The 11,823-nt window shown below is 41.3% G+C and overlaps 1 long non-coding RNA gene across 1 annotated transcript; it reads left to right on the top strand.

Annotated features, from left to right (window-relative positions):
• The first annotated feature begins 14 nt into the window (after positions 1-14).
• LOC116784527 lies at positions 15-5,849 on the top strand. The gene is made up of 3 exons (XR_004356110.1): positions 15-87; positions 1,100-1,222; positions 5,770-5,849. It is a non-coding gene; the product is annotated as an uncharacterized LOC116784527 (long non-coding RNA).
• The last annotated feature ends 5,974 nt before the right edge of the window (positions 5,850-11,823 follow it).

The following is an 11,823-nucleotide window of genomic DNA, read 5'->3' on the forward strand; positions in this document are numbered from 1 at the left end:
GCCGGGAGAGCTGTGTGAGCGCAGCGTGGATGGGTGTCCATGCACAGCACGGAGGTGTTCCTAGGCAAACACGTTTACACGGATTATGTATGTCAGTGTGCGGGCAAAACATACATGCCTGCGTATATAACACACGTCTGTGGATGCCTAGAAATGTATGTGTATGTGTACATAAACATCTAGGTGCACATAAAAATCGTGTATGTGCACCTCTGCAGCTATGGCTGCATGTAGGTGTGCGTAGATATACATACATATTATGCATAAAGCCGCATACATACTGTGCATAGGTGTATGTACCTCAATATCACAGAATCACAGAATCGTTAGGGTTGGAAGGGACCTCTGGAGATCAGCCAGTCCAACCCCCTGCCAAGGCAGGGTCACCTAGAACAGGTTACATAGGAACTCATCCAGGTGGGTTTTGAATGTCTCCAGAGAGGGAGACTCCACCAGGCAGCCTGTTCCAGCCTGTTCTGCCTATTGTCTCCTCATCCTGTCACTGGCCACCACCAAAAAGAGTCTGGCACCGTCCTCTTGGCACCTGCCTTTGAGATATTTAATATGCATTAATGAGATTCCCTCTCATTAAACAGGCCCAGCTCCTGCAGTCTCTGACATTCTAAACCCCTAATCATCTTTTGTGGCACTCCACCGGACTGATAAGTACTCACACACACAATATATATAGCCCTATGGCAGGGGAGTTGGAACTAGATGATCTTTAAGCTCCCTTCCAACCCAATTCATTCTATGAATGAATCCCCCCTGCTGGGGGGATAGAATGGGAAGAAGAAAACCTTGAAGCCAGCCATGCAAGCACACTGCCAAAACACCCATGTCATAACAACAGACCATATATCCAAAGCACAGCACCACAGTGGATGCTGAGAAGAAAGCTAACTCCATCCCAGCCAGACCCAGTACAGACAAATGTATCTACACACCTATAAATGAATACAATCTGTAGATACACGCACATGTACATGTATACACAAAACGTGTTTGTGAGGTACATGGCAAGTGCTTGAGGCAGAGGCAGTACAGACGAGGAAACTTTTCTTTGCAACATGAACAAGAGAGTCACATTTGCTTTCAGGTCTCATGCTCGGGGCTGGAGGTGGCATTTCTCCCAGGTGTAGCGGCCCAGTGGGCCCCAAGTTCATCCTCAAATCTTGCACATACCAGTGTGCACACCACTGGATGAGTGCAATGCCTTGCTGTAAGTGGTTCAGTTAGTCAATACACAATTTATTCAAGCTTTTTCATGTCAGACAGAGGAAAGAGTAATGGCACACTAATTAAATTTAAAAACCATGTCCCTAAAAAGCAATCAAGTAAGCTCAAAAGGCACAGTGAATGCAGGGGCAACAGCTGACAGGCTACACCAGATTTGATTTTTATCCCTTCGGTTTAAGCTGTCAGACAGAGGGAACTCCACTGAGAATCATGATGAGATCAAGATTATTTTTTTACACTGTGATCTCAGACAAGTCACTCTTACCAGTGAAATTAAGATTATACTATGCTACCTGGCAAGTAGCTTCAGGATGATAACCACATTGCCAGTGTGTGTACAAAGGTACAGTGTAAAGAGACCCAGCATCAACTGTGGGATATACTTTGAGAAGGTCTGGGGAACAGGCACCAAAATAATCCTGCAAAGGACACTGTGAAGTCTTAGGTTTCATTCTAGTAGCACAGCTAACGAGACTTCTTAATACATCTTCTGCATTCGCATTTTAAAAAGTCAATACTCTTAAGCTCATTAATTATACCAAGACTTTCATCAAGAAAATAAGTGTCTACTGGACTTCTTTTTCCACAAATTGCAGGATGAGAAGCTTTTAGGGCCCTTTCTGGAGCAGAAGCATGTTGCCGTTAGTGTGCTTAGGGTCACAGATATTTCCCTCTGTGCTTCTTGATAAATCACTCAAGAACCAGCTGTTCTGCAGCTACAGGTAGGGAGGAGCCAGAGGAGAAGAAGAATATAGTTTTGGAAATTAGAAGAAACAAGAGCAGGTGCCATAGCCAGGTTTGTCTCTACAAATTTCAAAAGTCAGTAATAAAACTTCGTGCTCAAAGCAGCGACAGTAACAATTCCTCCCGAAAAGATTATCAGTTAAAAGTGGACAATTTTAGAGTTCAACCAAATACTATGTGCAGTAGAGATGGAGGTGAAATTTGCAGCTTTGCAGCTGCAGAAAGCCAATTTCCCTTCTGTAACAGTACGAGGCTGTTGCTGACAAATTCACAGGCTTCGCAAATTCATGAATACTTTCAGAGAGAGCAGGAAACTACAGGTAGGATTTGTCCAGGTTTTTAGTATTTATGCAGAGCCTGTATAATTGTGCAATTTTGGCTCGACAATTTAAAGACTCTTTAAAGACATTTTACAGACTATTTCAACACGTGTCCGTGTCAACATCTGCAATGAGCAAAATCTCTGCAAAGAATTTGGTGCTGAGGACCAGACAGCCACACCATACCTACTTCAGCAGTTGCTACTTCAGACTAGCTTTACTCTGGTCTCAGCAGCTAGTCCTATGTTTGTGGCTCAAGTGCATCAGAGGCACTCCCAGAGCCTTCAAGTTTAATTTCACCCAAAATAGTCACATGCTTCAAGCCTGCTGTACTGCACAAATGAAAGCACAGCAGGTGAGGACTCTGTAGATATTCTCTCTGAAAAAACATGCTTGAGCCTAAATTAAAATACCACACACCCTAACACCTCTCTTCTCCTCATCTGAATTTTGCATTCCTTTTGCAAAATTTAAATTATACAGAGCTTCTGAAAAGCCACCAGTACTAGCTCATGCTCTTAAATCCCAGCAGGAGACATCCAACTACCTATACACTTTTAGGCTGCAGGCTGGAAAGAAAAAACAATACATTTGCAGCTTAGCTTATTGAGAATTTAATTTTTAAAATTGTTTTAAGCATTTCAATAGTATTAACCTGTATTTCAGATAGCACTAGAATCCAAAAGTTACAAACTGCCAGCAGTGTTCTTATGAAAGGAAGAATGGAGGGAGGGAGGCAGAAAGGGAGGGAGGCAGAAAGGAAGGGATGCAGGCAGGAAGGCAGGAAGGAAGGACAGCCATTTGTTTATTTTCCAAAGAAAAACATAGTTTCAAGGAAGGTTTGCAGTCTGTATTAAACCACAAAAAATAATTTACCTAATTTGTAACCTACTGAAAACATCATGCCAACTTCCATGGCAAGATGGACGACATCGAATACCAACAGATGTCATCAATAAGAAACAGAACACTGTTTCATAATCAAAACAGTTGGATTTCTCAGAATCAGTATTAAATTTTCAATAGTTCTAGGAATGGAGGCTTGGTACTTGATAGACAGACAAACTCTTCCCCCTGGCGGTGTATCTGAGCCATTGACTTAGAGTGAGACAGTAAAAAGATTTCTAGGTTTGTAATATAAGGATTTTCCATATTAGTTTGAAGAGTCATTAGAAACAACACAGTTGCTTTTAAATTTCTGTAAAGTTTGACACCCTAGTGCTTTCTTCATGGGAAAGCATAGCAGCTATTTGATGAGTTTGCTATTACATTAGACTATCACATTTAGGAAGTCGCCTCTTTATCCACCTATTTCCAGAAGACAGGATTTACTTAACAGGTTGCTCAAGTCTGAGCACATCCCCTCATTTTGCTCGAGTGGGCACAAAGTAGCTGGGTGCTCTTACATCCCAGAGCTGAAGAGGAAACAGCCTAGAACCACCTATGTGACTCACCAGTTGAATTTAGGGCACAGCCTGAGCACTTAGCAGTCACATTAGGTGAACAGAGAGCTTGCACCCAGAAGATATGACTGCCAGGATGGCAAAAAACATTGTTTTATGAAGCTTTGCCCATTGCCCTGTGCCCAGTGGAGATGCTGGGCTGAGGAAGAGTCTGTCTGAGCTCCATTAACACAGCCACATTCACCAAGGAATTCTGCAATTACTAACCCTCCAGTCATTCTCACTCATGGCTCATCTGAAAGAGACCTTCCAGCTCAGTTAGCCTGTCTCTGCACTCAGGCCTCCTCTGACTCGGTGTCCTGCTGGTGAGTGGACATCAGCCCCTTGGCCTGAAGGTCTCCTGCTGCCATAAACATTTTAAGGCACATCTCTTTGAAGATGATACACCTAAGTGCAGGGATTTATAGCTGACAGTGCAGGATCCAAGCAGAAGCTGAGTTAGTGACCTTTTCCTCACATCTGAAGTTAAAACATAAGCTGTGTGATTCAAGTTTTTGTTTGCTACACTTCAGAGTCCTGAAACTACCTTGCACCTTGATGCAGAAACTAACATACGCTTGATTACACTTGGTTCTTTCAAAGGAACAGTGCAATGAAAGCCTGTCTTCACACAGGAATAAATGGCCTGTCCCCTTCAAGTGGGAAATACACTTAATCTATTGGCTTTTATTATTTGACACTGAAGTTGCACAGTCAGAAATCCATTTTCTGAGGACAGATGGGTCATGCCACCTTCTTCAGCTTGTCTGTTAGTTCACAATAAAACTGAGTTTCAAAGCTGAGAGGGTTTTGGTACAAGTATTTTTATTCCTTCTTCCTCCTCAAACCTGCACATAACAAAAAGTGCTGCCTTGCCTGGAGCACAGAGCTGTGGTGCCGGTCACCAGCGCTGACCAGCTCAGCTTTAAGGACATAATAACACAAGAGCATGCAGTGATAGCACCATTTAAGCTTCCATGACTCTTCTGGAAACCTCTGTAAGTGGTAGGTAAATAACCACTACAGGCTTGTTGAGGCACAGTGCAGACTAGTAGTTTACATTTAAAGGAATCCTAGATGACATCTATAGCAACTGTTTCACATATCATTAAGGGTGTTTTTGGAATATGATAAAGGAATCTTAGACTGCTCTTCTGTTTTCTTCTCCCAGCTCCAACATTTTTCTGCAGTAAAGAAGGGACATCTGGGTACATTAGTGCTGTGTCTACCCCCAGTTGCCACTATATCAGACTTTCACTACAATATGAGGCTACCTAGCAGGAAGATTAGACTTACTCATTGTACAGGGAACTCAGAACAGGGAAGATGACAGTTATCCCTGGGATGAGTGTTTCACCAAGGTGGCAAGATTTTGCTGGACAAAGAAGTCCAATTTGGCTTTTAACTTAGAAATAGAAAAAAATCACTCACAGATAACATGGCAGACAAAAAGTTTATCCTTCATTTAAACATTTCTGGAAAAAAAAAACCCAGAAGCATAGAAACCCAGTTAATAAATGCACTATTGTTAGTCTGGATCCCTTAACAAGCACAATGGATACACTGTATGTGCCACGTTACAAAAAAAGTTGCAGAGAAAAATTATTTGTCCTTCAAACCTTGAGAGCTCTGGCATTTGCTGTGCTGAGAGAGTGGAGAGATTCCAGACATACCATCATCGAGTGCCTCAACTGGAAACTCCTGCAAAAGGTGCATTATTCAGTTGTGTTCAGATGAATCACTACTTAAGGCTCCTAAACAATATCAACATTACATTAACATTTCAGTCAAAGGCATTTATAAAAGTAACACACATCAAGAGCATTAATCATCCCTCTAACAAATCTGCTCAAATCTAGAATTTACCATAGACTTGATCTGTATCAAGTACTTGCCACATATGCCTGCTGAGTTAGGTTTCAAAAGAGCTGTAGTTTGGCCAGAAGCATACACTGCTATTTCATGGTTTAGCTAGGTAGTAACTGGGCCTGATAATAATTCAGAAACATTAATATTTTTTGCAGGTGAGCACCTCCTTGTACAATGTTCAGATGAGTCATTGCAACAGCCCTAAATCCTGCCAGTGTGCAAAAGCAAAAGCAAACAGAAGAAAAAAAAGATGCAGTAATTTTCCCACGAGCCGAACAAATGTAAGAATCGGCTACTGGGCAGCACCCCACGCTCATGGGATTCATCAGGAGATCCAGGACTGATGACTTGCTTCTCAGTTCAGGCTACAGGAAATTCTTCCAAAGTTATGGAACTACAACAACTATCCAATAAATAGATGAAGGAGAGAATCTTACAGCAAATATCCTGCTGTGACTGACTCCTTTAGTGTGAGAAGAAAAATGCTCTAATAATGGCATTGTGGTTATTCCACAGTTTGTAAACTCAGCTCACTTTTATCCAGCTACAGGCTTCTCACTGATGCACAAGATGGTCTTACTTCATCTGTCAGAAAGGAAGGGAATGATCAGTAAATAAGACAGGGAGGGCAAGAGGATTATTACATACTCCAGAGCCCTCCCTGCAGTGTTTTCCCTGTGTCAAGAAATGACTTGGGAACCAAATGGATGCTTTGCCATTAATGTGCAGATTTCAGACCCTTCTCCAAAATTCTGAATTTTATTTCCCAAAAGCAGTTGTATTCCCAAAAGCAGTTCTACTGCCAGTGCAGCTTCTCTCCCCTGAAGCAGCTATTAAGTCTTAAGATTCTGTCAATTTGTGCTGAATACTTGGCAGAAGAACTCTTTAAAGAGCTGTCTGCTTGTAGCAATCTTCAAAAGAAGTACTGAAGACTGGAAAAAAGTGGTATTTTAACATCATAGGATGCCTGGTAACCCTTAGAAAACCAGAAGTATTGCTGAATTAGCACTTTTTCTTACCTTTTAGTTTAGAAATGAATTCTAAGACTTTTCTTCAGATACTCAGCACTGGCCAGCTGTGATTGTTATTTCAATCAGGCATGTTGGCTAATCTTGATAATAGAAATGATTACAACATTTGGATAGAAAATAGCCTGAGGCAATAGGAAACCAATTTGTGAAATTACAAATACAGAAAACACATGATATAGAAGGAGCCATTCAATTACATAAATAAAATGTGAATGAAAAGGATTTAGAGATGGCCATAAAGTCTATCTTCCTGAAACAAGGGCAGAAATCCTGTTCCTTGGCATGCACAAACATTTGAGAAGCACAGTTGGGTTTGCTTTGAATCAAAGATATTTCTCAAAAGAAGTTTTGAAAGCCTTTTGCCAGGACAGTTTACCATGCTGACTTAATCTGACCTCCCATTCAGTTCCTTCCCATGACTGCAGTGAAACTGGAGTGTTCTCCAAGCCTTTATCAAAGCGTAAGCTGGAGGCCATAGAGATCTGCCGACTGACTCCAGTGCTCCACAGCACAGAACTCAGATGAATTTTGGGAAGAGAACACCTATTCTTTACGGTTTTGAGGCAATTAGAAGTGGGTTTGCTGGTAGACCATTTTGAGCACATTAAGTCATAATGGCAAATTTAAGGAGTTTTCATTATTAATAGATGTAGAAGACAAGTGCTCTCATATACTGCAGCAAGACATTGCTTTACTGAGAAATACAGTGTGAACTAATAGCTTCCAAAAAGCCCTACTTCTGGGCAGCTCTTTCAAGCTGGTCACTTGCAACATATAGGACTTCTTGGAAAAAGCAGAAAGAAAATCCCTACATTCACACTGAGTTCTTGCTGCCAAAGTTGTTCTAGTTGTTGCCTCTGGCATTTCCTTAGTAACAGCTCTGTGTGGAGGTACAAGGATGTAAAAGAGTGCCATGAGCATGCCCTGCTCCCTTCTCTGATCCCTTGAAGTGCCAAAAGTAGTCATCATTTCAAGAGTGTCACCAGTCAACACCACACTCCTCCTCATCCTGAAGCAGAAACATTTCTACACAACAACCCTGGGGTTTTTGTCAACATTAGGTCTCATTTTATTCATAAGTTCTTCGACAGATATCTGTAGTGATGCCTGGGAGGAAGATTCTGAAGTTACACACATCTTGACATGCACATATGGATACCTGCACATGAGGGAGGCAGCTAATAGCTGTCTCGGTCTGAAGCATCAACCAAGATCAGAGAGACATAAGAAATATCTGTAAGCCCAGAGTTTTTAGTAAGTAATTAAATGTCTTTTAACTAGATAGCTATCTGCATTAGAAACAGAAAGTTCATATACCTGACTTGGGCCACTACTGATAGCAGCCTTCCTTATGTCCTTACAGAATTCACTCACTGGTGGGGAAATCACCTGCCCTGATTTCCGCTCCTGTTTTTGCCTTTCAGACTCTAGATCTTACCTTGTAGTCCAAATCTTCAGTCCAAGTCCAAGCAACAAGGGACTCCTCTCTCCACCCAGACATGGACCAAGAAAAGATGTGGCCAGTATTTGGCCTCTCCAGAGAAGTGCCCTTGCTGCATTCTAGGGGGAGTTCAAGAGGGAAGTGAACCTCTCATTTTTGTTCTGCTGAAGCCAAGCAGTCCTTTAAAGGTTGAACTCCATATAGTTTATTCACTTTTCAGAAATCTTAGCTTTTGTAAGCCTTTTGAGTCTTGAAACAGCTACTTACACCCCACTCTGAGGGTGGTGTAAGGACTTTCACCTGCCTAGATGAGGAACTCACACCAGTATTGCAAATTATGGTTATTCTGCATGTGACAGATGAGGTATTGTAGATAATCCATTAAAATCTCTGAAAATCAGAGTTTGATTTTTTCCTCTACTATAGAATATTTGGCTCTACTTTATAAGAAAATTTAATTTCTGGTCAGGTGGTCTTTTGAGTTAAGCCAAACACCTTTAAGCACAGTATTTATGCACAAAAAAAAAAAAAAAAAGAAAGTGCCTCAGAATAGTTTCTATTAAAATCTGATTTTCTTTGACTAGCTGAACCCTTGTGTTGTTCCATTTGAAAATTGAACAGGATTATCTTACTGAAACAAATTTTGAACCAGATAACCATAATGCATAATGCTCTTTGTTCAGCCAAGTTTCTTTATACTATTCTTCATGGTTAGTTCTAGCTTAATATGTGTGCAACTTCATGCTATTTCAATCTTAAACCCCCCAATGACAGACAAAGGATACTTTTTCTTAGAAATGGTTACGCTGGGTCATCTGAGTAATCATCTGGGTATGGTCAGCTTTATAGAACAGACAAGGAAGTTGTTGTTTTACTTCTCATCTGTAGCTTTAATTAGTTCTCTGTTGGCTTTATCTTTAGTCTGGCTTTGTTCATCTTTCTGAACTTCACATAATTCTCCCCACTCGTGTGTCACCATAGTGCTGATGTTTAAGCAGTAGTGATCTGGAAGTGCTACTCCTGCCTCAATTTCATGTAGTTTCTCTATTCTAAAGTCAGTATAGTTCCTTTAGTCTCTCAACTATTGACTTAATCTGATTGTAAAATTCTTGTTTTACAGTGTTTGAAGGACTGAATCATTTGTGTTGATAAAACATCACATTAGTAGTCTTTAAGCTTGCACACAACTGGGCTGAGAACTTCCAGCTGAGAACTTTCAGCTGAGAACTTTCACAACCTCTTTTCAAAGTTCAGTTAGGGATAGAAATAACTTAAAATGAAAGTGACCTCTACGATGAGATATAAAAGACAACACGTTAAGTATTGACAGGAGTGTCTTTCACAAAAAATAGACTTCAGGATTGATCTTTGACCTACACTATCAAAGCAATAACTCACAGATTTATAAAAATGGACATTTGGAGCAAAGCAAAGATTTTCATGTCAGTTCCAAGCCTAGTGGCTGCACTTGATGCAATTCTTTACTTCAGAAGGCCTTCAACCTCTCCAGCCCGCTATACTTCTCTGCAAAAGGACATCCCCCTTTCTTCATCCAGAAGCATATCCTTTTCCTCCTAGTGTAAGAGTTTTTGAAGAAAGCCACACTGGCATTAGAGCGTGTTTCTCAGCTTTGTGGATAACCCTTAATGCACAAACTTCTTTCAAAAGTACCTGTGAAACTCTGGAAGCATGTTTTGCTGAAAGATCACTGGTCATTTCTTTGACCACTTGTCTACACTGGAGGCTTCACAGCATTCTAGATAATGGACATCTAAATGGGTAAATAAATATAGAACATAAAAGGAAGTATATAAGTTTACAGCCTGCTAAGATTTTTATCCTCTCTATATTAAGACTTCTTCTAGAACTGCCTGCAAAACACCCACAATGTAAAACTTCCCCAAAAGCTTGGGTTAATGACTACATATCAATGGGTATGTCTGGCAGTAAACCTCTTTATGTCCCAATCAGGTAGAACCTGCCCAAGCCACACCTTAAAACATGAGCAGCAGATCAAACATTTACACAATACCAGAATTAAATGCTATTGTACTTAGGGCACTCATACAACAGCTCCTTACTTTGTTCCTGCATTGCAACCCCTACTTTTAATGAAGACAGATATTCCTAGCACCCACATCTGTGGATTACTTTGCTTGTCAAAAATTCCCTACCCCAGTAACTCAGAACAATCTTCAATGCGCTGCAGAAGTGGCTTCTGACCAGCATGTGAAGGAAAAAGCTGTTTCTATGTCCTGTTGAGGACTTGGGACTAACTAGAGGCCTGCAGCTAAAGGAAAGATGTTTCCCTCTTTCCTGTACTGACAATAGCAGAGTCAACGTGTCCACCATTTGAAGTCAAGAAGACAAGAAGAAAATACAATAGGTAAGAAAAATGGGCTATGCATATGGGGGGGCTGTATGTGTGAGAGGGAAATAAAGCTGAGAGATGACTTGTATATGCATATATGACATGGAGCTTCTGAAGCAGGTCCAGTGGAGAGCAACAAAGATGACGAGGGAACTGGAACATCTCTCTTACAAGGAAAGGCTGAGAGAGCTGGGCCTGTTCAGCCTTGAGAAGAGATGACTCAGAGGGGACCTCTTGTCATCCATGTATAAACTATATGAAGGGAGGGTGTCAAGAGGATGGAGCTAGGCTCTTCTCGGTGGTACCAAGCAATAGGACAAGAGGCAACAGGCAGAAACTGATGCACAGAAGTTCCACCTGAATATGAGGAAGAACTTCTTTACTGTGCAGGTGACTGCACCCAGAGAGGCTGTGGTGTCTCTCTCACTGGAGATATTCAAGAACTGTCTGGACACAATCCTGTGCCATGTGATCTGGGATGACCCTGCTTGAGCAGGGAGGTTGGACCAGGTGACCCACTGTGGTCCCTCCCAAGCTTACCTATTCTGTGATTGTGTGATTCTGTAATTCCACAAAGATGCTAGTCTGCCATCTTTCACACATTTTTGCACTACTTCTGGTTTCCTTGACTCTGACTCCAGTAGATTAGTCAAAACCATTGAAATAATTTGAAAAAATATAATGTTGGTGTTCCTCCCCTCTGTGTACATACTCTGTGTGCACATACAGTGACATTGGTCACTTCCAGGGGAAGGAAGAAAGAAACTGCTGCAAAATATTCAAGAAGTTCTTGCCTCCAGCACATATTCAAGAGGGTGACTTAAACTGCTGTCAATCCTTTTGTCAGTCTCAGCAGACTCACCATTTCTCTGGTCCACACACATCGGATTCACTAAGATAGCTTGCAAGAAAAGGGGAAGAGTTTTTCCATCCTCAGTAAAAAGTCACACTGATACTAGCTGACTTCAAGCTTTTCCAGCACATTCCAAACTTTCAGGGCTTATAGACTTGGACCCATATTATTCACTTCCAAATGAGCTCAGTTCTTTCAAGCAGTGAATGTCCCCTTACACTGCCAGACTTTCAAGACCCGCTTCAAGTCACTCAACATATTGCTGCTTAGATAGAACCAAGCACAGGAACAGATGAAACTAAGGCTTTCAGACTTTTACAGTATTAGAAGCTATTTGTTCAGGAGAATCTTTGAACCATGTACATTTCAACATCTTAACCTTGGATTTAAAGCTAAAAAGATTGGGGGCACATACTGAAAGAACTCTGCTAGTGTGTTGTGTGTGGAGAATCCCAGGTTATTTTCCTTCTGAATGGAATAAAAGAAAATTTTGCTGTCTTTTTGGCAGCCTCC

The sequence above is a fragment of the Chiroxiphia lanceolata genome, chromosome 3, assembly GCF_009829145.1.
Source record: "Chiroxiphia lanceolata isolate bChiLan1 chromosome 3, bChiLan1.pri, whole genome shotgun sequence".
In the NCBI taxonomy this organism is placed as follows: domain Eukaryota; kingdom Metazoa; phylum Chordata; class Aves; order Passeriformes; family Pipridae; genus Chiroxiphia; species Chiroxiphia lanceolata.